General features: G+C 37.0%; 1 long non-coding RNA gene across 1 annotated transcript; it reads left to right on the top strand.

Moving 5' to 3' along the window:
• Positions 1–16,232: 16,232 nt before the first annotated feature.
• LOC110678391 lies at positions 16,233–16,579 on the top strand. Its single transcript, XR_002501562.1, has 2 exons — positions 16,233–16,323; positions 16,393–16,579. It is a non-coding gene; the product is annotated as an uncharacterized LOC110678391 (long non-coding RNA).
• Positions 16,580–26,594: the final 10,015 nt, after the last annotated feature.

Below are 26,594 nucleotides of genomic sequence, written 5' to 3' on the forward strand. Positions count from 1 at the left end.
AAGAAAAGTTCTTGACTTCATTGACTAACTTGGGATTCGAGCAAATTTTCCCGGTGCTTATTGAAATTCCCGTATATTTCCCGGTTTTCTCCCGGTGTTTCGAAATTCCCGGCTTTTTCCTGGTTTTCCCGATTTCCCGGTGCGCTGGTCACCCTGGTTCTATCACCGACACTCTTCAATATATATACCTTAAAACTTCACGAAATACAAGAAGATGGGGTAGTATTAGTTCAGTACGCAGATGATTTTGCCATTATTATTCGAGAAAAATCACTGGAAAGACTGGAAAGTAAAGCACAAAGGTTTATGAACAAATTTGTGACGACAGCGACTGAACTAGACTTCAATATTAACCCTGAAAAGACAAAAGCAATTATTTTCTTGAACAGCAATCGAGAAATAAACGTAACGATTAATGGAGTAAAGATTGAAACGGTACGTACACATCGGTATCTGGGAGTTACCTTTGACCGAGGTCTAGGCTTCGATGTCCATAATAGAGAACTGCAGGAAAAACTATCAACGCGGCTCAATATGGTAAAAGTTATCTCCGGAATAAAAAAGGGTTCTCACCCGCAAGTTATGACTAGAATATATGAGGCACTGATAAGAAGTATAATGGAGTATGGATGTGTGATACATAATAACGCTAGTCAATCTAATAAGAACAAACTTGCGATCACGAACAACCAATGCTTGAGAAAGGTATCTGGTTGCACAAAAACAACTCCGCTCAATGCATTGTTAGCTGTTGCTGGACAACAACCCATAAGTATGAGACAGGAATATGTTTCAAATAGATTCATCGCTCGATGCATAGAACAAAACAACATTTTGGCTCAAAGTCTTCGAGAGATCGACGAAACCGTTACAGATAAATTCACCTACATGGAGAATCTTTATCTGAAACATAAGGGAATCTTCGAAAATATTATGATGTGCAGCAGTTACCGCGAGACAGATGAGGTGCGAATCGCTCCTGATATGGAACAAGACATGGCAGCTAAGCAGAATATGAACCCCGCAAGACTCAAGCAAATGGCTCTCTTCTTAATGAATGGGAAGTATAGAGGCAGACCGAGAATATACACGGACGCATCCAAAGAAGGATCAACATGTGCTGTAGGGATTTACATCGAAAACCATAAACGAAGACTCTACTTCAAGTTGAAGGAGGAAACGAGTATCACCGGTGCGGAAATCACTGCTATACGAATAGCTATGTCATACATACAGGAACAAAAGATACAAGAAGCAGTTTTATTTACCGATTCCAGATCATCCTGTATAATGCTAGAAACAACACGAGAGAATAAATCAGGTCCCTCCGACATTGTTGAGATTCTGAACGTTGCCCAAGTATGGAGAACTTCCTTTCAGTGGGTTCCAAGTCACGTCTCCATTGAAGGGAATGAAATCGCTGATCGTCTTGCAAAACTTGGATTGAGGGACGATGCTCCAGTTTTTGAAAATAAGCTCTTCTTAAAAGATGCATTCCACCGCTTCAAATCATATTGCGAACAGCAATCACTCCAATGGTACCAGGAAAACTCTGTTGAAAAAGGAAAGAAATTTTTCCAAATTCAACCGGCGTTCTGCAGTAAACCTTGGTATGTTGATAAGGATCTTCCCGGATCGGACGTTAGACTGATAAACAGGTTGATGACTGGCCACGACTTCTCCAAATTTTGGTTGGCAAAAATGAAGCTGGTAGAAACCGACGAATGTGAGCTATGCGAAGAACCAGAAACTGCTGATCACCTGATAATGCACTGCCCTAAACATGGAATTTTAAGATCTAAATTTGACTTTGAGTTGCAATTCCACAGCCTACATGAGTTACTGAAATCGAAAAATGTTGAGGTATTCAGAGAGCTTACAAGTTTCATACGACAAGCTAAGTTAAATTTGTAAATAAATAATAAACAGTACCAATTGAACGAACTTAACGAAGCATCAGAGCTGGCCGTCACGTCCGTCACGTCAAAGTGACGACACAGTCAGTGTTGCCACATTTTTCCCGAATCTCATCTGTGTTTTTGGTTCAAAAAATCTTTTTATCTTAAGTCAACCTCCAAAAATCTTGGTAAAAATCTGCGTCGCAAAAATACCCAAAATTTTCATTTTTTAGATCAAAAAGAATTTTTGCAAACGTATTATGATTGTTTTTGGCATGTCGACTATTTTTAATTTGAACTTTTCTTCTAAAAGTAAGTTAAAGGTACATAATAGTTTCTAAAATATTCAAACACTTAAGTTTTTGAGAAAATCTAAACAGAGTAAAGGCATTTCTAATTTATCCAAAATCCAAAATCGTGTTCTAAAAAATATCCTTAAATCTTAAAAAGCTTTTTTATCTAAAAAATATGTGATCTGTGATCACAGATATCTGTAGGCAAGAACAGGTAAAAAGAAACTATAAGCAAAGAAGCGAAATGTTCCAATTGGAATTCCAAGTTTACTGTCAATGTCATTCCAATCGAGCAGGAGACTTGTCAAACACTTTTTCACACAAGCTGAAAACGACTCACACAAAAATGTTACCGCCCACGAAAATTTTGCTTCTTCTGAAGTAGCATATTTTCTGAATACTTGAGTGTCGGTTGCAATTTTCATGCTTTGCATAAAGAATGCTCTACTCATTACATTGGTTTTCCACACATTCAGTCAATTTTTCATTCGTTACCCAAACCTGTGAAAACTCAACACATAAAACCTGTGACTCACTTTTAGCATGGGATTCAACATTGGCAGTGCTGCGTAATAGATTTGGCATAGTTGCTAGCTGATTTATTTTGAATATGATCAGATTTCGTCTCTTTATAATTTAGACTCTTTAGTCTAAGTCACCGGGCCACAAACAGAAGCTGTCAGACGATTGCTTCGACCAGAGGAAAGAAGAAGAAGAAGACACACCGATTACATTCTTGTTCAATTTATTCAGATATAATTCGGTTTATATCCAAATGATTCATGTCATGTGACACTTCATTTTTGAATGCATGCTCACTAGCGCCACGAAGCGGCAAAATCGCGAACTAAACTGTTCGCTTTCCGGATGTCCTTGAACCCCTGAGCAACTTTGCCAAAGACCCGAACTTTCGATCTCTTATGGATCACAAGCTAGAACTAGTTTGAAATGCTCAATTTTACATGCTCACTAGCGCCACCTAGCGGCAAAATCGCGAACTAAACTGATCGCTTTCCAGATGTCCTTGAACCCCTGAGCAACTTTGCCGAAGACCCGATCTCTTATGGATCACAAGCTAGAACTAGTTCAAAATGCTCAATTTTACATGCTCACTAGCGCCACCTAGCGGCAAAATCGCGAACTAAACTGATCGCTTTCCGGATGTCCTTGATCCCCTGAACAATTTGCTGAAGATCGCTTCTTTGCAAGTCGTAAGGATCTCGAGATATAGCAATAGAGGGATTCCACGGAGGCATGCAAGTCGATTCTGATCGACCATTTCAAAAATATCTGAAACTTTGCACAGTTTTTCAGTTCCATCTAAATCGTCATTTTCCGATATCAAATCTTCAAGTTGAGTCACGACTAACTTTTCAAAAGGGTGTATGTGAAAATGGTTCAAAAATATTCAAAAAGCTGCACAGCAAAAACGGTTCGTTCGATTGTTAGACAACTAAAGAAACAAAGTTAGACAACTAAATAAAGATTCCAAAAAAAATACACACAGTAAAAAATATTTTTTGCATTAAAAAACATCATTTTTGTCACAAAAACTCAAATATTTCAAAACCCTATCGGAATACCAACGTAATTTTTTGAGGGAAAACGGTCCATTATATTAGCTTGTTTGTTGCTGAATTGTTTGTTAAGGGTACCACATGAGGTTAACAAGTTGTTTTCATGATATTTTATTTAATTATTCATAACTATTATAGCATCTATTAGAAAGTTAGACGCGATCCAGTGTTGTGATCTAAAGTCTTGGTAGTGTCATATTTTTTATTGTACGTAACTGAAGAAAAATTCTCGATTACTTTTTCAAATCGACGTAAGTAACTTTCATACGGTTTTGAGAAAATTAATTCAGAAGAATCACAACCTGTCTTCTAAAACTGTTTTAAAATGAATCACCTTTTTAACATTTTTTCGACGTGTACATTTCTTAAATTTTGCATACAATGAGCTCGCGTTCAAAAACTATGGAGTTCCTATTATTTCACACAAGAATTTTATGACAAAATGATAAGCCGTTTTATTCAGTTACTTGCGACGTTTTTCTACCAGTGTAAAATCGACTCAAGTAGTGTTTTGTTTTGATTCGTGGTTCAGTCACTTTTTCTCTCCATACAGCGGGGCGGCGAAAGTTGACGGGTTGCGAAAGTTGAAAATCTTACTTTCGTCATTTTGTAAATCCGAAAATTAAACGTTTTAAAAGTGAAAAGTTGAGTTGGTACAGAGCGGTACGTGTAGAATTCCGCCTGCTTAACACGTAGGATCGATAAAGTAAGTTTGTATACTTTTTTGACTTGAGTCTGTATGAATAAGTTTTCGAGAATTCTCTCAATAGTGTTGAAACCTTTTGATAAAAGAAACCTATAAGAAATCTAATATTGAAGACAAAAGCTACAAAAAAAGTTTTCTATACAGGTATACGACTAGTTTACCTGCAAAAAGTTTACCTCGTAGAGAACAAGGTGGGTCTATACCCAGGTGATCTAGTATACGTAAAGCAGGTCGGTTTTCTCGGCGCTGGTTTTCTCCACAAAGTTAAAATCTGATTACACCTGGGTATAGACCCGCCTTGGTAGAGAATAGACTTTGTTAATCATATTTGGGAGAAAGCGAGTAACTTCAACAACATCAAAAACATGATAGGTACATACCATGAACATACTCACGAAAAAGCTAAAAATATACTACCACTATGGTTATAAAAGATTTAATTGTAAAATTTTTCTTCAGTCAAGCAAACGACACCAAACTAGTCAGTAAAAACTTAAAAGTGATTTTGTTTATTAAAATCTAACGAGCAACATGAGTAGTCGCTTTCTCAACTGTTGCAGGCCGTTTGCAGAAAAAAAGTGTTCGAAAGAGCTACGAAATCTCACCGAACTAACTGCGGCTGGTTATGCTCCAATGTCTACATTTAGCTTAGCTTAGCTTAGCTTAGACTGACTACACATATCAATGGTTGCTATTCCGTGATTGACCGAAGTCAGTGAAAATGCACAAAGAATCAACTAGAAGTTCGGCTGGGACTGGCCATAATCCTCTTCAGTGTGCATAATTCAGTCCCTCTATTTATACAGGGTCAATAACGGCGCCGGCCACGTCCTTGCAGTCAGGTGGGATTGGGGGAAGGAATGTTAGTGTGTAACCTTTGCTATTTGGAGACCGTGTTTGCCTCTGCATCTCCACAAAGGTCACTGGGAGGGATGTTTGTTAATGGGGAGGATCGTTGGGTCACAGGATTCACTTTGATAAACGATTAGACCATGAGAAACAATGATTTGTGAGATATATACATGCTTATACGTAATATTTTCATTTGATATGAACAATTTCTATGTAGAGGAAAATTATGCCGACACTTGAGGTGACGAACCATTCAAAGTTTGTTGAACAAATACTCAAATGTAACATTCCTACAGCTGTCAGGACGAAAGCATGTGTTATTATATTTTACTCATTTGAAAAGAAACAAAAAACTCGATTGGTTGGGACATCATAGAACACTCTTATTCTTATGCCGACACTTACAGTGGCGAACCATCCAAAGTTTGTCAAATTAAGTGAACCCTTCGCAAGTCTACACTTGTAGTGTCGAACCATTCAAAGTTCTTTCAATTACAAAAATAAAGGTATATAAGAGGTGTTCTGAAAAAAAAGTTAAACATAAATAAATCATGAATCAGAGTTTGTGTCGACACTCACAGTGACGAACCATCCAAAGTTTGTTGAAAAATCATATTTACATCCCACCATTGTAACGATTGAATGTGCAGTCATACATATTTTATAGATTAGAAATAGTAGCATGAAATGAGCTCACCAATTGATCCGTTATCCTTGACTGAGCAGCCACAATCCACTTTCAGCTTCACCAGCCTGCTCGGCCACAAAAAAAGCACCCAGGAAAAAAAAAATAGGCGCGCGACCCGAAAAGGCTCGGGCTTTCTTGACGCACTGCTTAGGAGCAAGCGTCAAGGTCGAAGGGTCAACCAGAACTAACAGATCGCGGCACTTTTTCACTTACTCCAACCGAACTCACCGATCACGCCACTTTTTTACTTACGAGACCGACGCGCGGCATGTTTGATCCTGCCCTCGTCGCTCGCTCCGGCAAAAGCAAGTGTCAAGGTCGAAAGATCAAACAGAACTCTGGTTATGCTCCAATGTCTACATTGAATACAAATTTACGCATTTGTACGTCCTGCCGTTTAAACGTTGACAAACGGGCAATCTGTACATCATCGGTGGATCAGGTTGCAGGAAGTTCGAAAACAACAACAACTGAGGAATTACTAGATGCACCGACAACAGCTGAGGAGTTACCAGAAGTACCAAGTGCAGATAGTCTTGCCACGGTACCATCAGCGACACCTGTTTCAACAAATCAATCAGAAGATGAGTGCATCCAGAAGGTCAACATCGAACGCTTCAACGAAGGGATAGCTGGAATAAAAGTGACTCCGATTAAATGGACGAAGATGGGTTACGTCAATTATCCCGAGAAAAAATACCGTGAAATCAACGAAGCTGTACGAAGAAACCTCTTCAAATTAGGACCTGAGGATGTGGAAAATACGATACAGACTACGATGAGGTAATTATGAATATGAAGGAAAGGTTCTCGAATCTAGCCACGACAAGGAAAGAAAAATTATTGATTTTGTCGATGCTGCCAAGCTCGTGGTCTATTCAAGACGCCATTGATGAGTTCAAAACCAATAGAAATACAGCAAAAGAGGCAAAACAATTCAAAAATAACTGTCTTGCAACCAAAAATGCTAGGTTGAGTACTTCATTAACAGATGAGACAAAAGAAAAAATAATTCAATATTTTGAAGACGATGAAGTAAGTAGAGCTATGCCTGGCCAAAAAGATTATGTTTCTGTAAAAAAAGATGGAAAGCGTCAAGCAATCCAAAAACGATTAATGATGACTACTTTGAAAGAAGCGTATACACGCTTCAAGGAAATTAACGAAAATATTAAGGTAGGTTTTTCCTCATTTGCAAGCCTTCGTCCAAGGCAATGCAAGCTTCTATCCAATTCAGGAACACATAATGTTTGTGTGTGCACAACACACGAAAATATTAACCTAATCTTACATAGTTTGAAAAGAATCAATTTATCAAAGGATATTAAAATGTTAACTGGTAGTCTTTTGTGTGAAAATACAACATCAAATTGCTATCTACGATCTTGTTCGGATTGTCCAGATTCTTCATCATTGGAAAATACTTTATTCGCTGAGTTTGAAGAAAATTATATTGATCAGTTATCATTTGAGCAATGGGTGACCACGGATAGGTGTGACCTAGAAACTATTGTAAAACCTGTAGATGAGTTTGTGTCATTTTTTTGCTTGAAATTAGAAAGTTTAATTCCTCACGACTTTATTAAAACAGAGCAATCCCGCTTTTTTAAAAATACGAAAAATACATTACAAGATGGTGAATTTTTAGTCATTTGTGATTTTTCTGAAAACTATAGCTTTGTATTGCAAGATGAAGTGCAGTCCCATCACTGGAACGTACAAGCTACAATTCATCCATTCGTTATTTATTTCAATGGAAGTACGCAAATTGAACATTTTAGTTTTATTGTAATTTCCGAAGATTTAAGACACGACTCAGTATCTGTAAATTTGTTCATTGCCAAAATGATTAACTTTTTACGCGTTGATAAGGATAAAGAAATCAGAAAGATATATTTCATGTCTGATGGAGCAGCATCGCAGTACAAAAACCGTAAGAATTTTTCGAGCCTATGTCAATTTAAATCAAAGTACGGAATTGGGTCCTAAAATGTTTGATAAAATCTTGTTTTTATTCAACAACACGAAAGAGCATGTTACTTCAACTACTTTAGCATTTTTTCCCGCTCAAATAACGGCTATATCATGTTTAAACATTAATTTTAAAATTGGGTCCATAAATGAACCTTGACACTTGAGCTCATGTTTGACGTTCGCTTAGTCGACAAAAACACCACAGGGGTTTTAGTTTTAACACTGGGGTTGTTCCTATCTGACATTTCGGAAGGGACACGGAAAACAAAATTCACCCAAAATTTGAGTATAAGCCAAGGGGTGTGACAAAATTTAAAAAAAAAACATAAAACAATGTTTTTTAACTTAAACCAACGGAAAACATTTGAAAATTGAGTAAACATGTGTTTTTGGCCTAAACTTAAGCGTTTGGCACTAAAATCGGGACAGGGCTTTAGGACCCTATTGATGCAGAATGGCATTTCTTTGCTACGTCACATGACAAAGGTCCTTGTGATGCTATTGGAGGAACCATAAAGCGCATGGCCACAAGAGCAAGTTTAGCCAAAGAACGTGAGCATCCAATTAAAACTGCAAAAGAACTATTTGATTGGGCGAATCGCAGAAAAGAAGAAGATTTAACAAAATTATCATTTTGTTTTACTACTACTGAAGAGTACGAATTAACGGCATCAGAGCTCAGCGAGCAATATAATAACGCGAAAACGATCCAAGGAACCCAAAAATTTCACTGTTTCATTCCATTGTCAGAAAATAAAATTAAACAAAACTATACTCGATAATGATGCAAAAGTGTTCGATATTGTAAAAAAATTGAATAACAATAAATAAATAAATAAGTATTAATAAAATGTTTTCATGATCTCATAACGCATACCCAAATCCAAAACTTTTAAAGTTTATATATAACATTTAGAAACTCATCGATCATACTCTAAAAATAAATATCCTGGTAAATAAAATTTTATTTTCGTGTAATCTGTTAATTCATTTTAATTTATACATATATACATATACATATAATATTTATACATATACATAATATTTATACATATAATATACATAATACTAATGAATACATGAAAACGACTTGTTTAATTCACGCAAGGCCCTTAACAATAAAATCAGCAACAAACTGCGGTTCCCGTAATAATTTACACCGAAAAAAAAATTTTTTTTCTACTAAAGCCTGATTTGCTGCTGGAAAGGAATCGCTAAAGAAATTCCTCGCCGATTCCTTGCAGAAATTTTCTACAGCGACTCCCATTTGAACTGACATTTCTTTTCAACTGCGTACTGCGATCAGAAAAAAGCACATTCTTGATCGATTCCTTGCAGAAATTTCCCATGCATCAAGATAGGCCGAGAAATTACTTGTCAGCAGCGAATCAGGCTTAAATGTGAAAATTGTGACATGTTTGAAATGTCATAACTTTTTTGTTTATTGGTTTACCATCACCAAATTTTTATGGTAGATAGCTAATATAATGGACCGTTTTCCCTCAAAAAATTACGTTGGTATTCCGATAGGGTTTTGAGATATTATGTGTTTTAATGCAAAAAAAAATTTGTTTTTTGCTGTGTGTATTTTTTTTTTTTTTTGGAATCTTTATTTAGTTGTCTAACTTTGTTTCTTTAGTTGTCTAACAATCGAACGAACCGTTTTTGCTGTGCAGCTCTTTGAATATTTTTGAACCATTTTCACATACACCCTTTTGAAAAGTTAGTCGTGACTCAACAAGATTTGATATCGGAAAATGACGGTTTAGATGGAACTAGAAAACTGCAAAGTTTCAGCTCAATAAAAAAAAATGAATTAAAAAATTTACCAAATTTTGGTGCTGTGGCTTGGAATCACTCAATATGAATTAACCTGTTTTGAAGTGATGCTAAACTTTTCAGGGTGATTCAATATTCAGCTGAGTGTTGCAATACTTATTTTAGTGAGTCCGTATTTATGACGGGTAGTGTATCCCCACACGGAGAAAATGAAGTACTCAAAAGTGAGTTCATTCCACTCAATTCCGGGGGTTCGTGCGTTAACCTAATTTTGAGTTGATGGGGTAGAAGTTGTTTTCATTTGCAGCCATGCGAAAAAATACCTACTGGCTGAGTTCTTTCCACTCAACCGGCAGATCAAATAACTCAACTTCCAGTACTATGTCACTTACTCAAATTTTAGGTAACGCACAAAGGTTCGGTTTTTGGGTTGTTTGGCTCTTCGCTCTCTGACAACAATAGAAGGAGCGAATGAAATAGGGAGAGAAAAATAACTCAAAAGTAAGTTAAAAAATACTCAAATATGGGTTTTCCGTTTTCTCCGTGCATGAGTACCAAAATGGCCTCTTATATGGCACCTTACTTCCCCCTTCGCTTTCCGCTCCCTCCTACCACGCTTCTCACAGTGTTTTGGAGAGCGATCACAAAAAAAATGATTATTTGAAGTTATTAACCTTATTGTAGAGCGGTGGTTTCTTAACTGAAAGCATTCCATAATGTGTTTTTCACAAATCACCAGTTTTTGAATGCAAATACGTAGTTATTGCTGTGATTTGTGTTATAAAATACCACGCACTTCCGAATCACTTCTTCTTCACGCACCGAGATATTGTTTGCTGGCTTTTCGGTGCCCGTTCTAAAATTCACTTTTAATCGTATTTCTACTCACCGTAGCAATTCAAAAATCTAATGCGATACTTGAAACACTTTGAATATTCACGCACGATGCTCCTGGGAGCAATAAATCACTTATATTAGTCAATTTGTGCTCGAAAACAGCACCGGAACGCGAATAGGGTCCTAAAATTTTTAATGGAATCTTGTTTTTATTTAATAAGACGAAAGAGTATGTTTTTGCAACCACTTGCGCAATTTTTCTGGTTAAAATAACGGTTGTTATATCACATTTAAAATTTAATTTTAAAAATAGGTTCAAATTTGAACCTTGACACATGAGATCATGTTTGACATTCACTAATGGTGATAAGCTCCATCGAGGATGATACCAGATTTAATCCCGATTTTCGAAAATCCAGGATTAAATTTAGTACCCCGTTCGGTAAGCACCAAAACCGGTGTTAATCTGAAAGAACTCAGCCACTTGTAAATGTGTGCGTGTGAGAAAGAACAGATGAAAACGAAATAATGAAAATGTCATTTTCTATCGCTTTGCACGCTCGTTCAAATCTACTCAAAAGAGAGTAACTTTGACTCACTTTTGAAGTTTCAAGTTAGCTGTCAAAAGTGAGTAACCTTATTTTATCAAAGTGAGTAACTTTTTACTCAACCATGAAAGAAAACGACCTTACTCACTTTTGAGTAAACACAAACATATTTGACTCACTTTGTAAACGTCAAAGACTTGTGGAAATTTCGCGCGCTCGAACTGACAAATCCTCCGTTGTGGTAAAATTTCTTCCGTCGCCGTGATGTCGGACTGTTTTCAAAAACAGTCGAGATAAAAGCCGAGCCGGCAGAGCGCTTCGGAAGTCCAACCGGCGAACTCCAGATTAGTGCTGCGAAGTCAATAATCCTGATATCAAGTGAAGCGAGGTCGGATTGAAAATGACCAAGGTTTTGATCAAATAACCGCAAAAATAATATAAACTGTAAGTTTTACCGTCGTTCTTTTTATTGGACTAATTATCAATTCTTTACAGTCTAACCGGGAAGGCTACTGGATCGGTCAAACTACATCCTCCATGACTTTCATAAATGCCCCAGATATTTATAACATCCGGGGATCCATTCCAGAGCAGCGAAAATTTCAACACAAATATCACAATTTACTTGTTATCATGTATTATTATTATGTATTATGTATGAGATAATGAATAAATGTTATGCTCTTTGTATATTTCTTCTGATTTTATAAATAACATAATACATTTATTTCCAAAATTATTATTTCCTGAAGTGAGTGACATCTGATGGAATATGCAATGCTGTTTCCTCTCCGTGCAGTATTCGGTGAGTGGTAACCAAGGTGGCAACCCTGAATGCTACCCACTGCACCGTCGAACGAGCGCGCCAAAAGCGCATCATTGAGAAGGAGAAGGCAAAGCAACAGTGCAAAGTACAGTTGATTTTTTCATTCATCCGTTTATATTCAACCCGATCAGAAGTGTATTAAAGCTTATCTCGTTTCATTCACACAAGTGTTTCATTCCTTGTCCGGTTCCATTTCTTCGGTGTTTCGCTTCCGTTGTGCCGTGTCCACCTCTGCCCAACAGGTTATGGGCCCAGAGGAAATCCGAAATATAATTTCCGGATAGCGTAGGAAGAAAGTGTGAGAAACTGTTTTCCTGTTTCGGGTGTTCGCGCCGCGTGTGATTGGATTTTGTTTTCTGCTGTGGTGATTCAGTTCGGAAAACAAAATGGCGGAGCCGAACAAATTCGCGTTTGCCAGGTTGAGCAACCACAACTGGCAGATCTGGAAGTTCCGGATGGAGATGCTTCTGACCAGGGAGGAGCTCTGGTATGTGGTGGGCGATGTGAAGCCGGAGCCGGTTACCGATCAGTGGACGAAAGACGACCGGAAAGCTCGTGCCACCATCGGTTTATGTATCGAGGACAATCAGTTCGGTTTAGTGAAAAACGCGGACAGTGCTAAAGCTTTCTGGGATGAGTTGAAAGCATACCACGAAAAGAACACGGTTACGTCGCGTGTGTCTTTATTGAAAAAGCTTTGCAGTGTGAACCTCGCAGAAGATGGTGATCTCGAGTGCCATTTGGTAGTTTTGGAAGATTTATTCGACCGTTTGTCGAATGCGGGGCAACCGCTGGAAGAGTCGCTGCGGATCGCGATGATCCTGCGCAGCTTGCCCGACTCCTACGGAACATTGGTGACGGCCCTAGAGAGTCGTGCCGATGCCGATATCACCATGCAACTGGTAAAATCGAAGCTACTGGATGAATTCGAGAGGCGGAAGGAACGATCCGGTGATTTGTTTGATATGAAAGCGATGAAAAGTGCAATGCAAAGTGTGGGTGGTGTTTCACAACGAGTGTGCTATTTCTGCAACAAGCCTGGCCATGTGCGTCGGAATTGCCGGCTTTATCTGGCGAAGCAGAAAAGCGGTGAAGACGAGAAGAAGCTAGAAGAAAAATCGATTGCGAAGAAAGTGAAAAACGAAACCTGCAGTGCCGGTGTGTGCTTCATGGTGGCGGATGATGGACAGCGTGAATGCTGGTTTATAGACAGTGGAGCGAGCTGCCACATGACAAGTGACAAGAAATTTTTCACGACGTTCGAAGACAAGGCTGGTCCAAATGTGATTTTGGCCGACGGCAAAGTTGCTGCCACAGCTGGATGCGGTGAAGGTGTAGTGTTGTGTGTAGGTGGAGATGGAAATACAATTGAAGTAAAGTTGCGCGATGTGTTGTATGTTCCCTCCCTAACAAGTGGACTTGTATCTGTGGACAAGTTAACCGCGAAAGGATTTGTGGTGAAATTCAGAAAGGATGGCTGTTCCATTTGCGACGTCAGCGGTAAGGTGGTTGTTGCCGGAGAGCAGACTGGATCCCTGTACAAGCTGAAGCTGGTGGAAGTCGCAAGGAAAGTAGAAGGTAAGATGCACAATCATAACTGTCAACATCAGTGGCATAAGCGTTTCGGACACAGAGACCCGGCAGTATTGTCGAAGATTGTCGATGGCAAATTGGGCTTAGGCGTGAAGGTCACGGATTGCGGCATCAGACAAACTTGCGAGCCATGTTTGGAGGGTAAGTTGTCGCGGAGTCCGATTCCGAAAGTAGCTGAAAGAAAATCGAAGCGTGTTTTGGAGTTGGTTCACACAGATCTCTGTGGTCCAATGCGAACGACGACGCCTGGTGGAAAACGATTTTTGATGACGATGATCGACGATTTCAGTCGATACACGGTCGTTTATCTTCTGGAGAAGAAATCGGAGGCTGCTGGTAAGATAAAGCAATACGTGAGGTACGTGGAGAACTTGTTTGGGCGGAAACCACAAGTGATCAGATCCGACGGCGGTGGTGAGTACGCCAACGAAGAGTTGCGACGATTCTTTGCTGACGAAGGTATTAAGGCACAGTATACGACTGCGTATACGCCTCAGCAAAACGGAGTGGCGGAAAGGAAAAATAGATCGCTACAGGAGATGGCTACAACGATGCTGTTGGATGCTGGTTTGGACAAGCGTTACTGGGGAGAAGCTTGCGTTTCTGCTGCATACTTGCAGAACAGGCTTCCGTCCCGGTCAGTGGATACGACACCGTACGAGAAGTGGTGTGGTCGCAAGCCTGAGCTGGGGCATCTGAAGGCATACGGATGTCCGGCATATGTGCATGTTCCAGGAGTGAAACGTGGCAAGTTCGAGAGCAAAGCGAGAAAGTTGACGTTCATCGGTTATTCGGAGGAGCATAAAGGCTACCGGTTCGTAGATACCGGAACGGATATGGTGACGATAAGCCAAGATGCGAAGTTTTTAGAAATGCAGGATCCGAAGTGTTCATCACGGGAGAAAGTGAATGAAGGTAGTGAAGTTGAGTGGTTCTCGGGGGCACAGCCTACCGAAGTGGACAAATTCGATGGATCCGAGTTGGACAAAAGTGAAGAAGAAGACTATTTTGATTTGGACGATACGGGAGAAGAACAAGATCCATTGCAAGTGAAAGAAGAAATTCCAGATTCTAGTGCGGAAGAAAATCCTGAAGACATGCGTCGATCCAGGAGGAGTAATCGGGGTGTCCCACCCGGTCATCTGTCGGAATACGTTGTTGGCATAGCAAGAGCCGACGGCAGGAGAGCAAGAAGGCAGAAGAGCAAGAAGTCAGGAGGAGCCAATCCGAGGGATGTAGCGAGGATCAGCATTGAGGAGGAGTGATGGAATATGCAATGCTGTTTCCTCTCCGTGCAGTATTCGGTGAGTGGTAACCAAGGTGGCAACCCTGAATGCTACCCACTGCACCGTCGAACGAGCGCGCCAAAAGCGCATCATTGAGAAGGAGAAGGCAAAGCAACAGTGCAAAGTACAGTTGATTTTTTCATTCATCCGTTTATATTCAACCCGATCAGAAGTGTATTAAAGCTTATCTCGTTTCATTCACACAAGTGTTTCATTCCTTGTCCGGTTCCATTTCTTCGGTGTTTCGCTTCCGTTGTGCCGTGTCCACCTCTGCCCAACAACATCTACTCTTGACTCACTTTGTAAACGTCAAAGACTTGTGAAAATTTCGCGCGCGCTCGAACTGACAAATCCTCCGTTGTGGTGAAAATTTTTCCGTCGACGTGATGTCGGACTGTTTTCAAAAACAGTCGAGACAAAAGCCGATCCGGCAGAGCAATGGCAGTTAGTTTGCTTGAAACTTCGCTTCGGAAGTCCAACCGACGAATTCCAGATTAGTGCTGCAAAGTCAATAATCCTGATATCAAGTGATGCGAGGTAGATGTGAAAATGACCAAGTCCTGGTTTTGATCGAACAACCGCAAGAAAAAAATATAAACAGTAAGTTTTACCGTCGTACTTTTTATTGGGCTAATTATCAATTCTTTACAGTTCAACCGGGAAGGCTACTGGCACGGTCAAACTACATCCTCCATGGTTGCATCAATCCCCCAGAGATTTATAACATCCGGGGATCCATTCCATAGCAGCGAAATTTTCAACACAAATATCATTTTTTTTACTTGTTTTACTTTTATCATGTATTATTCATATAGTAATGTAAGGGATAATAAATAAATGTTATGTTTTTTGTATATTTCTCCTGATTTTATGAATAACATAATAAATTTATTTCCAAAAATATTATTTCCTGAAGTGAGTGACATCTACTCACTTTCGCAAATTTCAGATGAAACAAAGTGAGTAAGTGTTAAGGCCCAAACGCAATGATAGCGGAACGGCAACGGAATGCGGAACCGGTTCGCCAGCATGAACTATAATCAGCTTGTCGACTCAGTGTTGATCCAATTTCATTTGTTGTCAGCTCAGTCGAGATGTTGTGATTCATGCTGGCGAACCGGTTCCGCATTCCGTTGCCGTTCCGCTATCATTGCGTTTGGGCCTTTACTCCCATATTGACATTTGACAATGTTACTCTAAAGTGAGTAACGATGGTGTTACTCACTTTTGAGTAGTTCCACTTTGTTCCGAAGTGAGTCGAAATCTACTCACTTGTGAGTAGATCTGAACGAGCGTGTGTGTTTTGTTCACCACATTCGCCTTGTTTATATAGAGCTTAGTGACATTTGAACACACGTAGACTAGCATACGCTCGTCAAACACAATTTGTTTTTGTTTTCCTCAAAGAAACTTGCACAGTGGGTCCAGAAAAGGATGGAGATTTTCGTTGGTTTTCAATCTGCTTGGTAGGTATTCTTGCGAGAAAAATCAGAATATTAAGGAGAAACTTCTAAAACTCGAATATTTGAGTGTAGATTACATACATCACATACGATAACAATTAGTGCTCCGGCTCCAGTTTTGAAGAATCGGATGAAACGCTGAAGAATTTCGGTACTGCGATAAAATGCGCCGCGGTCGTGGGGAAATCAGCTAAAAACTGTCTTAGCAGCAGGAACAAGACCAGACAGCAACTAGACTATCGGAAGCTACCCCAAAAATTATGAAATAACGATGCAGCTGTGTATTCATTCGTTCAGGATATGTTGCTCAGGTAATTTTAGTCGATTACTTTGGAAATCACCAAAGTCAAAGAGTTTTCGACGTATGACGTGAAGTTTTGGATGTCATTCGAAAGTGAAGTGGAGCCTGTGGCACTTTTGATTCACTTCGGCAGGAGGGGTTTTCGAAAGCAATTGAGCTCATAATTTGCCGCAACACGCGTCATATTTAAGTGCTTCTTATTGCAAAGTTTCATATAATTCGGGTGAGAACCCCCCCAAAAGTAAATCATGGAAGTGATGGAATTGGTCAAGTGGTTCTTTACCCTACTATTAATGAATAATAAAATTTTAAACAGAAGATATGTATACTTCGCATTCTACTCCGAGGGGAATCTGAATTTTAGTTTCCATAAGTAGACTTCCGGTTTGTTGCAGTCCCTTCCATATAGATCGAAGAATCCTCAAATCAAAAATGAAAGAAATTCATCGGCTACAGCGCTATCCAAGGGTAATTTTAACTATTTTTCTCATATACTTGGTGGATTTTCTTCGTACAAAAACTCAAACTTGTTTAGAATATCCCCGCCCTCCACTTATATAGTTCATCTACGTTCTGCTCAAATTTCCACAATTACTCCTGGAAGTCCAAATATATGTCCATATCCATTTGGGAGGCGTAGCTTTTTTACGGTTTGATTTTTCCCATATAAAAATGGGCACCCATATTGCTCATGTTCTAATGGCCTACTATAAAAAATAATGGTACTTTAACAGCTTATAAAATTATTTAACTATTTATAAGCGTATTTAAACATTTTGGCCAGGAAATTGGTCTTGTTACTGGTATGTTCGGCATATGTTCAGGTACAGATGCACTTGTCTGTTTGCGAATTTCCCTATTTGAAGGAGAATTTTATTTGGAAATTTGAGATTTTCCAAATTTTTTTTGGAAATTGATAATTTCACCGTGTACTACCCGAACGATAATTTTTCGAAGATTTCTTATATTCATCATATAATTCCTATGAAAGTGTCGTGTTTCAGTATTTTCGGACAATTTCTAGAGATTTTTTTGGAAAGATTCAGACATTCTGGAGGGCTTTTCAATATGTTTTAATTTTACGGATTCTTGGTTGTATTTATGTTTCTTACGGTTTTCTGCAGCAAATTTCATAAGAATATTTTATTATCATCATTACTAGGAGAGTTCCTTCCAAAATTACACCGGGAAATTATCTGAATTCCTCTTCGCAGATCCCATGATAAGTTCAAAAAGTATTCAAAATATTCCTTAAGAAATTTCATAGTGCAGTAAGGACGCAATTCACCGCTCATTGACCAGCGTCAAAATCCAAGAATCCTTTTTTGTTATTTTATTTTATTTTTTGTGATAGAAGCAAGATGAAACTGGTTTTCACGAGAAAAGTTGAAATGTGAATAATGTATGTTGTACCAAATACTATGTAAGACAATGGTGAAGGTTGAGGGCGCCATTCATCCCTCGGCTTATTAAGTGTACGGCCCTGAAAAAAAATAATCTAACTAGCGGGACTACAAGATCCATTGTATCCATTGTCTTACAAGATATCATTGTAAGAAAAATATCAAGTCATAGTGGCCGAGACGCATTTTCTATGTACCATAATAAAATTATGTATAATTTTTCACAGATTTTTCCAGGAATTCCACATAGGATTTCTTCATAAGTTCCTCCAGAAAACTTTCAAAGACTCCTCTCATAAAATACCTTACGAATTCCTTCTTGGATTATTTTCAAAATTCTTCCAGAAATCCAGAAATTACGCTAAAGATTCCTTTCGAAAATTCCTCGAGTATTTTTTAAGGGATTGCTTCATCTATTTTTTCTGGTATTTAAAAAAAAATAATCAAGGTTCCTCAAGAGATTCTTTGAAAAGCTCCTTTTAAGATTAACTCTAGAATTTCCAGATTTGAGATTTTTCTTTGACATTTGATCAGGAATTACTGCAGGGATTTAAAAACATTTTAACTCTTTTAAAGATTTCTTCAAGAGTTTACACAAGAAAAGATTCTAACAGGTTTTTTTTTTTCAAGGCTTTTCAGAGACATTTTCAAAAATTGCTCCAGGGTTTCCTCTAGGTGATTTTCTGTTTTTTTTTAGGAATTCCTCCAGAGAAAGCGTCAGAAATCGTACCACACTTTAAATTTTAATTTTAAAAACAATTAATTGATAAGCATGATAACCGTCATCATGGTCCTCAACTGAATATTATGTTGAAAAATGTTTTCAATTTCGAGAAATAATTCGTTAGAAGTATTTCGTCGTACATACATTTTCTCTTTCTCCATCCAGAATCGCTTCAGTTAAAACGCATGGTTTACAACATCTTCTGGAGATTTTTCCACAAGTCTTGAAAGTATTCTTTGAAATATGTTTAAGTAAATCACTGCTTTTTAAGAATTTGATACAAGATTATTTTCTAAAAAAAATATCCAAATCCCCCAATTCATTAATGCAAAAGAATATCTATAGCCATTTCTGGATAAAGTTGTTTACATCTTTGAATTAATTATCTTACAAAATTACTGCAAAAACTCTGTGAGACATCCCAGTACGATCTTTTTATAATACTTCTTGAAGAAGAACAAAACAAAATGCTATAAAAGTTCCAAAAGGAGGTCCTGAAAATTTCCATGATTTTTTTTAATGGGAATCCGTGGAACATTTCTGAGGTTGCACTAGAAAAAAAAAATCAAATTTATAGAGGAATTTTCGATTGATCCCTGAAGAAATTCCAGGAAGAATATCGAGGAATCACTGTTCCTATTCTATCGTATCGATGATACTTTATGTTCAAGAAAGTAGATGAAATTTTCATTACGAATAGATTCTATTCTATTATTTTATTATAATAGAGCTTCGTTTCAATTAGCTTTTTCTTGTATTTTTACATTTTAATCAGCTCTAAAAGTAATGGGAAGACAACTTTGCTGAGAAACTTGAAATAAAAAAAAGTTAAATATGAAAACCTATTTTCGATGGGCCACCCTACATTAATAGCAAAATATGCTCTAAAACGGTCAATTTTTGAGCTTGAAAAAACTTTTTTTGTCGAATTATCTTAAAATTTTCTGATCTTAAACTTTGTAGAACACATTATATCAATATTCCTAGAAATAAAAAAGTTTTGATAATTCCCTCCCCTAGGACGTGTAATCTTGCCGCGATGGGTGGGCTTACCCCATTAGCACTTATATGGGAACCAAAGACATGTCCAGTCGTGGTGGTATCACATCAGGAAATATTTGTTTAATGCCGCGTCATCAACCATCTGGCATAGATGCATAAATCTTACGGATGTGATCCAACGGTTATCCTGTTACCAGGCATCGGGGTAACAGGAGCCGTAGCCACGCTTTGATGCAGATAGGTTAGATTTTGTTTAAATGGTTATAATATTGACTAATGAGGAGAATGACTGAGGATCCATCGAGTAGAATGTGACACAAATGTTAATTTGTTATGCTTCTCTCATTAGAATCATAATAAAAAACCACATTTATTATGTTGGTATCATAAAACTACAACAACTTCATTCTCGCAAAATTATAATAAATAGATAGGGCTTAGGCGCGATGGAGCTTTATTTTGTCACCGAAAAGTGGATCCGGACAATAAAAAATGACTTTCTATTTCTTTATTATTTCTAGTATAGTTTTTAACACATAGAAATGTATTTACGACGATTCTAAATGAAAACAGACGAGACCAGATTTGAATATGAATAGATGTATAAAACAAACTGATCAAAATCATTATTGACCAACATGACAAAAGTAGTAAACTTAAAATATTCAACTTGTCCAAGTACTAATAAACATGTTAAAAAGGACCTTTAGCAATACTGACCAACGGGACTGAGGAAAAACTAGATCAACAGTCAACACATAAAGTTTCCGATGTCGTTGACTATAATCAGCGATTTAGTCAAATGTAATTCAATGAAAACTCACTAAATCCTGTTTATTCCTAATACTAATAACTTTCTTTCTTTCTTTCTTTTCATGTATAACAACTAACAACAACACCATCATGAGGGTGCAAGTCGTCTGTCGTATGTATCAAACGTCGTGTTAAGAGCCGAAGCACATAGATCAGCACGGACACGGATCGAATTACCATCAAACTGAGGTAAAAACGATCCATATGCGTTGGTGGGTATACTAAGAAAGGGGTAAGTAACAGTTTTAGTTCTTAGCGAACACATATTGTATATCATTTCAGCCCCCCTATATATTCATAATACCGTACCAATAACTTTGTCTATCCAAACTGTAAACTAACTTGAGACATTATTCAATTGAATTCTCATTTTGAGAAGACCTCAGAACAATAACAATAAGACGAACATAAAGCACATCGATGACCACACCAAACACATTTACAGTACATTTAGATTTGATACTTCTCCTCATATTAATTATCTACAACTTGGATTCGGTACTACAAGATGGCAACATAGACAGTAGGGTGCCAATGAAAAACGATTTTTCGAATTTCAAAAAAAGGTAGGGCTCAAAAGTTTTGTCTCCTCGAAAAAAGTCCCCATGCAAAATTTGAGCTCAATCGGACTTCATTAAGTGGACCCCCAAAGCGGTCAAAGTTTGGCTTTTTTGACCCATGAAAAATCTCCAAAGGGGGGGGGTACATGAAATTTCCGAAATCGAAATTTTTTTTTTGATGCCAGATGTCTTAGAAATGCATGAAACGTCGAGATCTGGTGTTATTTGGAAAAAATTTTTCTTGAAAAAATCGACCTTTTGGGACTTAGTAAATTTTTGAGTTGGGGGAGTGAATTGAATTTGAAATGAACGATTTGAATTCAATTGCTGAGAAATTCAAGGCAATAGTATTGAAACATATCCTATATGATTGTTGGCCACTGAAAGCATATGATATGTGATATTTCATTAGGGTGGTTCATTTACTTTGCATTAGAGTGGTCCTTTTTGTTAAAAAATAAAAAAAAAATAAAAAATAGAATTTTAATTGAATATTGAAGACAATAGTATTGGAACATCTCTCACATTATCGTCAGCCATTTTCTACATTTAATATGTGGTATTTTATTAGGGTGGTTCACTTATTTTCCATTCGGGTGGGCTTTTCTGTCGAAAAATCATAATTTGAATGGGATATTAAAAACAATAGTATTTTATCACCTCTTTCATCATCGTAGGGCATTTCCTTCATTAGATTCGTGATATTTTTGTTTAGAGAGGCTTTAAATTCCTCTGAATTCATGCGCCTCTAGTTCCATTTGATATGCGACATCATCGTAGGATACTATTAACATATTTCATTAGGGAGTTTCTCTTATTTTCCATTAGGGTGCATCATTTTTCGTATAGTTTGAAACCATGATTTCTCGAAAAAGTCTCGTCCACTTTCCTTAATTATGGTATCATTGTAAAAATTTCAACCTTAATATCTACAGACCGAAAGATTATGGTGTGGACTACTACATAATATTTGCGTAATGTTCGACGAAAAATGTAAAGGTAACTTAGTTAACAACAAAAGAGTTTTCTAGAAAGCCTCTCATTGTTAGAAAGGTCTTTTGAAAAGTTTTGCGTGATTTTCATTCGGAATGCAACACTTCACTAAGCTGAACCAGTTTGGAGTCCTTGTCTCATACAAAATCCGCTTGCTACTTCGTGATTTCAGATGCACTCATCTCAGAGATCAAGCATTGAGCCTCGTGACCTTTCCAATTTAGTTTTGCGAATTCCAAAGGAAATTCCAAAGGAAATTCCAACGGAAATTCCAGAGGGAATTACGAAGGAAATTCCAGTGGAAATTCCGAAGGAAATTCCAGTGGAAATTCCGAAAGAAATTCCAGAGAAAGTTCCGAAGGAAATCCCAGACGAAATTTCTCAGGAAATTCCAGAGGAAATTTCGCAGGAAATTCTAGAGGAAATTCCGAAGGAAATTCCAGAGGAAATTCTGAAAGAAATTCTAGAGAAAATTCTGAAGGAAATTCCAGAGAAAATCCCGAAAGAAATTCCAGAGACAATTTCGAAGAATATTCTAGGGGAAATACGGAAGGAAATTCCAAAGTAATTTCCGAATGAAATTCCAGAGGAAATTGCGAAGGAAATTCCAAAGGAAATTCCGAAGGAAATTCCAGAGGATATTCCGAAGGAAATTGCAGAGAAAATTCCGAAGGAAATTCCAGAGAAAATTCCGAAGGAAAAACCGAAGAAAATTCCAGAGGAAACGAAAATTATAGAGGTACTTCCGAAGAAAATTCCGGAATAATTTCAAAGCTTCAAAAGAAATTCCAAATCAAATTCCGAATCAAATTTAGCATGAAACTCCAAAAGGAATTCCGAAGAAAACTCTAGAAGAAATTCCGAAGCAAATTGCAAAGTAAATTTCGACGAAAATAACGTAGAAAATTCCAAATCAAATCCCGAAGGTAGCTCCAAATGAAATTCCAAAGCAAATCCCGAAAGAAATTCCAAAGCAAATTCAAAAGGAAATTCCAGAAAAATAAATCCGAATGGATTTTTGAAGGATGTTCCGAAGCAAATTCCAAAGAAAACTCGGACGAAAATTGCGCAGAAAATTCCAAATGAAATTCCGAAGCCAGCTCTAAAAGAAATTGCAAAGGAAATTCCATAAGAAATTTCAAAGGAACTTCCGAAGCGAATTCCAAAGGAAATTCCGAAGGCAATTCCAGAAGAAATTCCAAAGGAAACGCCGAAGAAAATTTTGAAGAACTGAAGAAGGAAATTCCGAAAGGAATTCCAAAGAAATCCAAAATAACTTCCTGAAGCAACTTACTGAAAGAAATTCATGAAGAAATTCCAAAGGAAATTCTGAAGTAAATGAGATATGAAGTTCCGAAGAATACAAAGAAATTTTAAAGGATACTCCTAAGAAAATTCCGAAAAAACAATACGAAGGAAATTCCAAAGTAAATTCCGCGAAAATTCAACGGAAAACAGTCCAAAGGAAAAAATTCCAATCAATACTTCTAAATAAAATTTCGAAATCTCCATAGGAAATTCCAAAGGTTATTCCAAAGGAAATTCCGAGGAAACTCTATAACAAATTTGGAAGTAAACTTCAAACGAAATTCCGAAAGAAATTTCAAAGAGAATTTTGAAGGAAGTAATAAAGGAATTCCTAAGAAAATTCTGAAGAAAATTTGATAAGTAGCCCCAAAGAAAACTGCAAAGGAATTTTAAAGGATACTCCTAAGGGAATTTCGACGGAAATTCCAAAGTTAATTCCGAAGGAAACTAAAAAAAATCCAACGGAATTTCCGAAGCAAATTTCAGAAGAAATTCTGACGAAAATTGCGTATAAAATTCCAAAGGAAATTCCGAAAAAAACCCAAGGGAATTCCGAAGAAAAATCCGTGGAAAATTCCAAAGGAATTTCCGAAAACTCCATAGGAAATTCCATAAAAAATTCAAAGCAAATTCCGAATGAAATTCAAAAAGGAATTTCTAAGGAAATTTCGAAGAAAAGATCACAGCTCCAAAAGAAATTCCAAAGGAAACTTCGATGGAATCTTTCGAAAATACAAGGGAAATCCCAAAAAAAAATTTAAAAAAAATGAATAAAATTGCAAAAGAAATTCTGAAGCACATTCCAAAGGACATTCCGACGACAATTCTGAAAAATATCCAAAGCATGTTCAAAAGGGAATTTCTAAGGAAATTCCAAAGCAAATCCCGAAGCAAATTGCAATGAAAAAAGGAAGTTAAAAGGAAATTTCGTAGAAAATTTCTAAGGAATTTTCTATGGAATATCCAAAGCAAATTTGTAAGGAAATTCTCAAGAAAACTCTGTGGAAATTCCAAAGAAAATTGTAAAGGAAATTTCTAAGAATATTCCGCAGTAAATTTCAAAGGTCCAAAAGAAATCCCAAATGAAATTCCAAAGAAAGCTCCAAAGAAAATTTCGAAGGAATTTCCAAAGTAAATTCCAATGCTTCGAAAGAAATTCCAAATAATATTTCGAATACAATTCTGAAGGAAGCTCCAAAGATAATAACACAGGAAATTCCGAAACAAACTTTAGAAGAAATTCGGAAGGAAACTCCAAAGCAAATTTCGAAGGAAACTCAAAAAGAAACTCCGAAGTAAATTTCGAAGAAAATTCCAATGAAAAGTTCAGAATGAAATTCCGGAGGACACTTCATAGGAAATTTCGAAGGAAATACCACAGAAAATTCAAAAGGGCACTTCTAAAGATACCGAAGAAAATTCCACAGGATATTCCGAAGCAAATTCAGGATAAATTTCCGATTTTGATAAAAATTCCGTAGAAAAAAAAGGAAATTTCGTAGAAAAGTCAAATAAAAATTTTTAAAAGGAATTTCAAAGGAAATTCCGATTAAAATTCAAAAGGAAACTCCAAAGAAAATTCCGTTGAAAACTCCAACGAAAAAATCCATATGAAATTCCGACGAAATTTCTTGAAGGAACTTTGTTACATCTTTGAAGAATAAACGAGAACTGATTGTCAAAACTTGAATTACCTACGTTGTCACAACCGAATCGCGTGTACTATAGCAAGCAGAAGGCAACGTACTTTTGTTTCGGGAATTAAGGAGCCCAAGGCTGAGAATCTCTTTTGAAAATATAAACTAAACACTTTTGTTGCCCTTCATCGTCGCCCAAGCTATTGTCATAATTTGTATACGTCAAAAATTATTTCATTCCTTTTTTATCTGTATTTTGATTATGGCAGTTAGAGTTGTGCTTCACTGAATTCACTGATGATTGGAACGTTTTATTTTAACTATTCAAAAGAAACCCTTAATGAAAATAGCTTAACGAAGAGTTGCATGCCAATGAAGAATCATGATTCAAAACTATACAAACAAAGTTGATTTGTTAGATCTATTGAGAATATTTTACAAATTAAATGATCACTCTTATGCAAAACTGAGGACAATAGCCCCAATGAAATATCACATATTATACATTAACAGTGGCCTACGATGACATAGGAGATGTTTAATTACTCTTGTATTTACTATTCCATTCAAATACTCAATTTTTTTTAAAGAATCACCGTAATTGAATATAAGTGAGCCTTCCCAATGAAATATCACGAATCTAATGAAGGAAATGGCCTACGATGATGAAAGAGGTGATAAAATACTATTGTTTTTAATATCGCATTCAAATTATGATTTTTCGACAGAAAGGCCCACCGTAATGGAAAATAAGTGAACCACCCTAATAAAATACCACATATTAAATGTAGAAAATGGCTGACGATAATGTGAGAGATGTTCCAATACTATTGTCTTCAATATTCAATTAAAATTCTATTTTTTATTTTTTAACAAAAAGGACCACCCTAATGGAAAGTAAATGAACCACCCTAATGAAATATCACATATCATATGCTTTCAGTGGCCAACAATCATATAGGATATGTTTCAATACTATTGCCTTGAATTTCTCAGCAATTGAATTCAAATCGTTCATTTCAAATTCAATTCTCTCCCCCAACTCAAAAATTTACTAAGTCCCAAAAGGTCGATTTTTTCAAAAAAAATTTTTTCCAAATAACACCAGATATCGACGTTTCATGCATTTCTAAGACATCTGGCATCAAAAAAAAAATTTCGATTTCGGAAATTTCATGTACCCCCCCCCCCTTTGGATATTTTTCATGGGTCAAAAAAGCCAAACTTTGACCGCTTTGGGGGTCCACTTAATGAAGTCCGATTGAGCTCAAATTTTGCATGGGGACTTTTTTCGAGGAGACAAAACTTTTGAGCCCTACCTTTTTTTGAAATTCGATGGCAACATTTTTCCCATACATTCCATTGGCACCCTACTGTACATACAAAAATGATCATTTGGGAAAAAAACTTTCAGTCAATAACTATGGAAATGTTCATGAGAAATTGGGACCAATTGGGACGTTACGCCACAAAGAAAAAAAAAACAAGATGGTAGAATTTGTTGGAGGTTTTTTGCTGAACAAATCTGTAGTA

The sequence above is a fragment of the Aedes aegypti genome, chromosome 3 (genome assembly GCF_002204515.2).
Source record: "Aedes aegypti strain LVP_AGWG chromosome 3, AaegL5.0 Primary Assembly, whole genome shotgun sequence".
Taxonomy (NCBI): domain Eukaryota; kingdom Metazoa; phylum Arthropoda; class Insecta; order Diptera; family Culicidae; genus Aedes; species Aedes aegypti.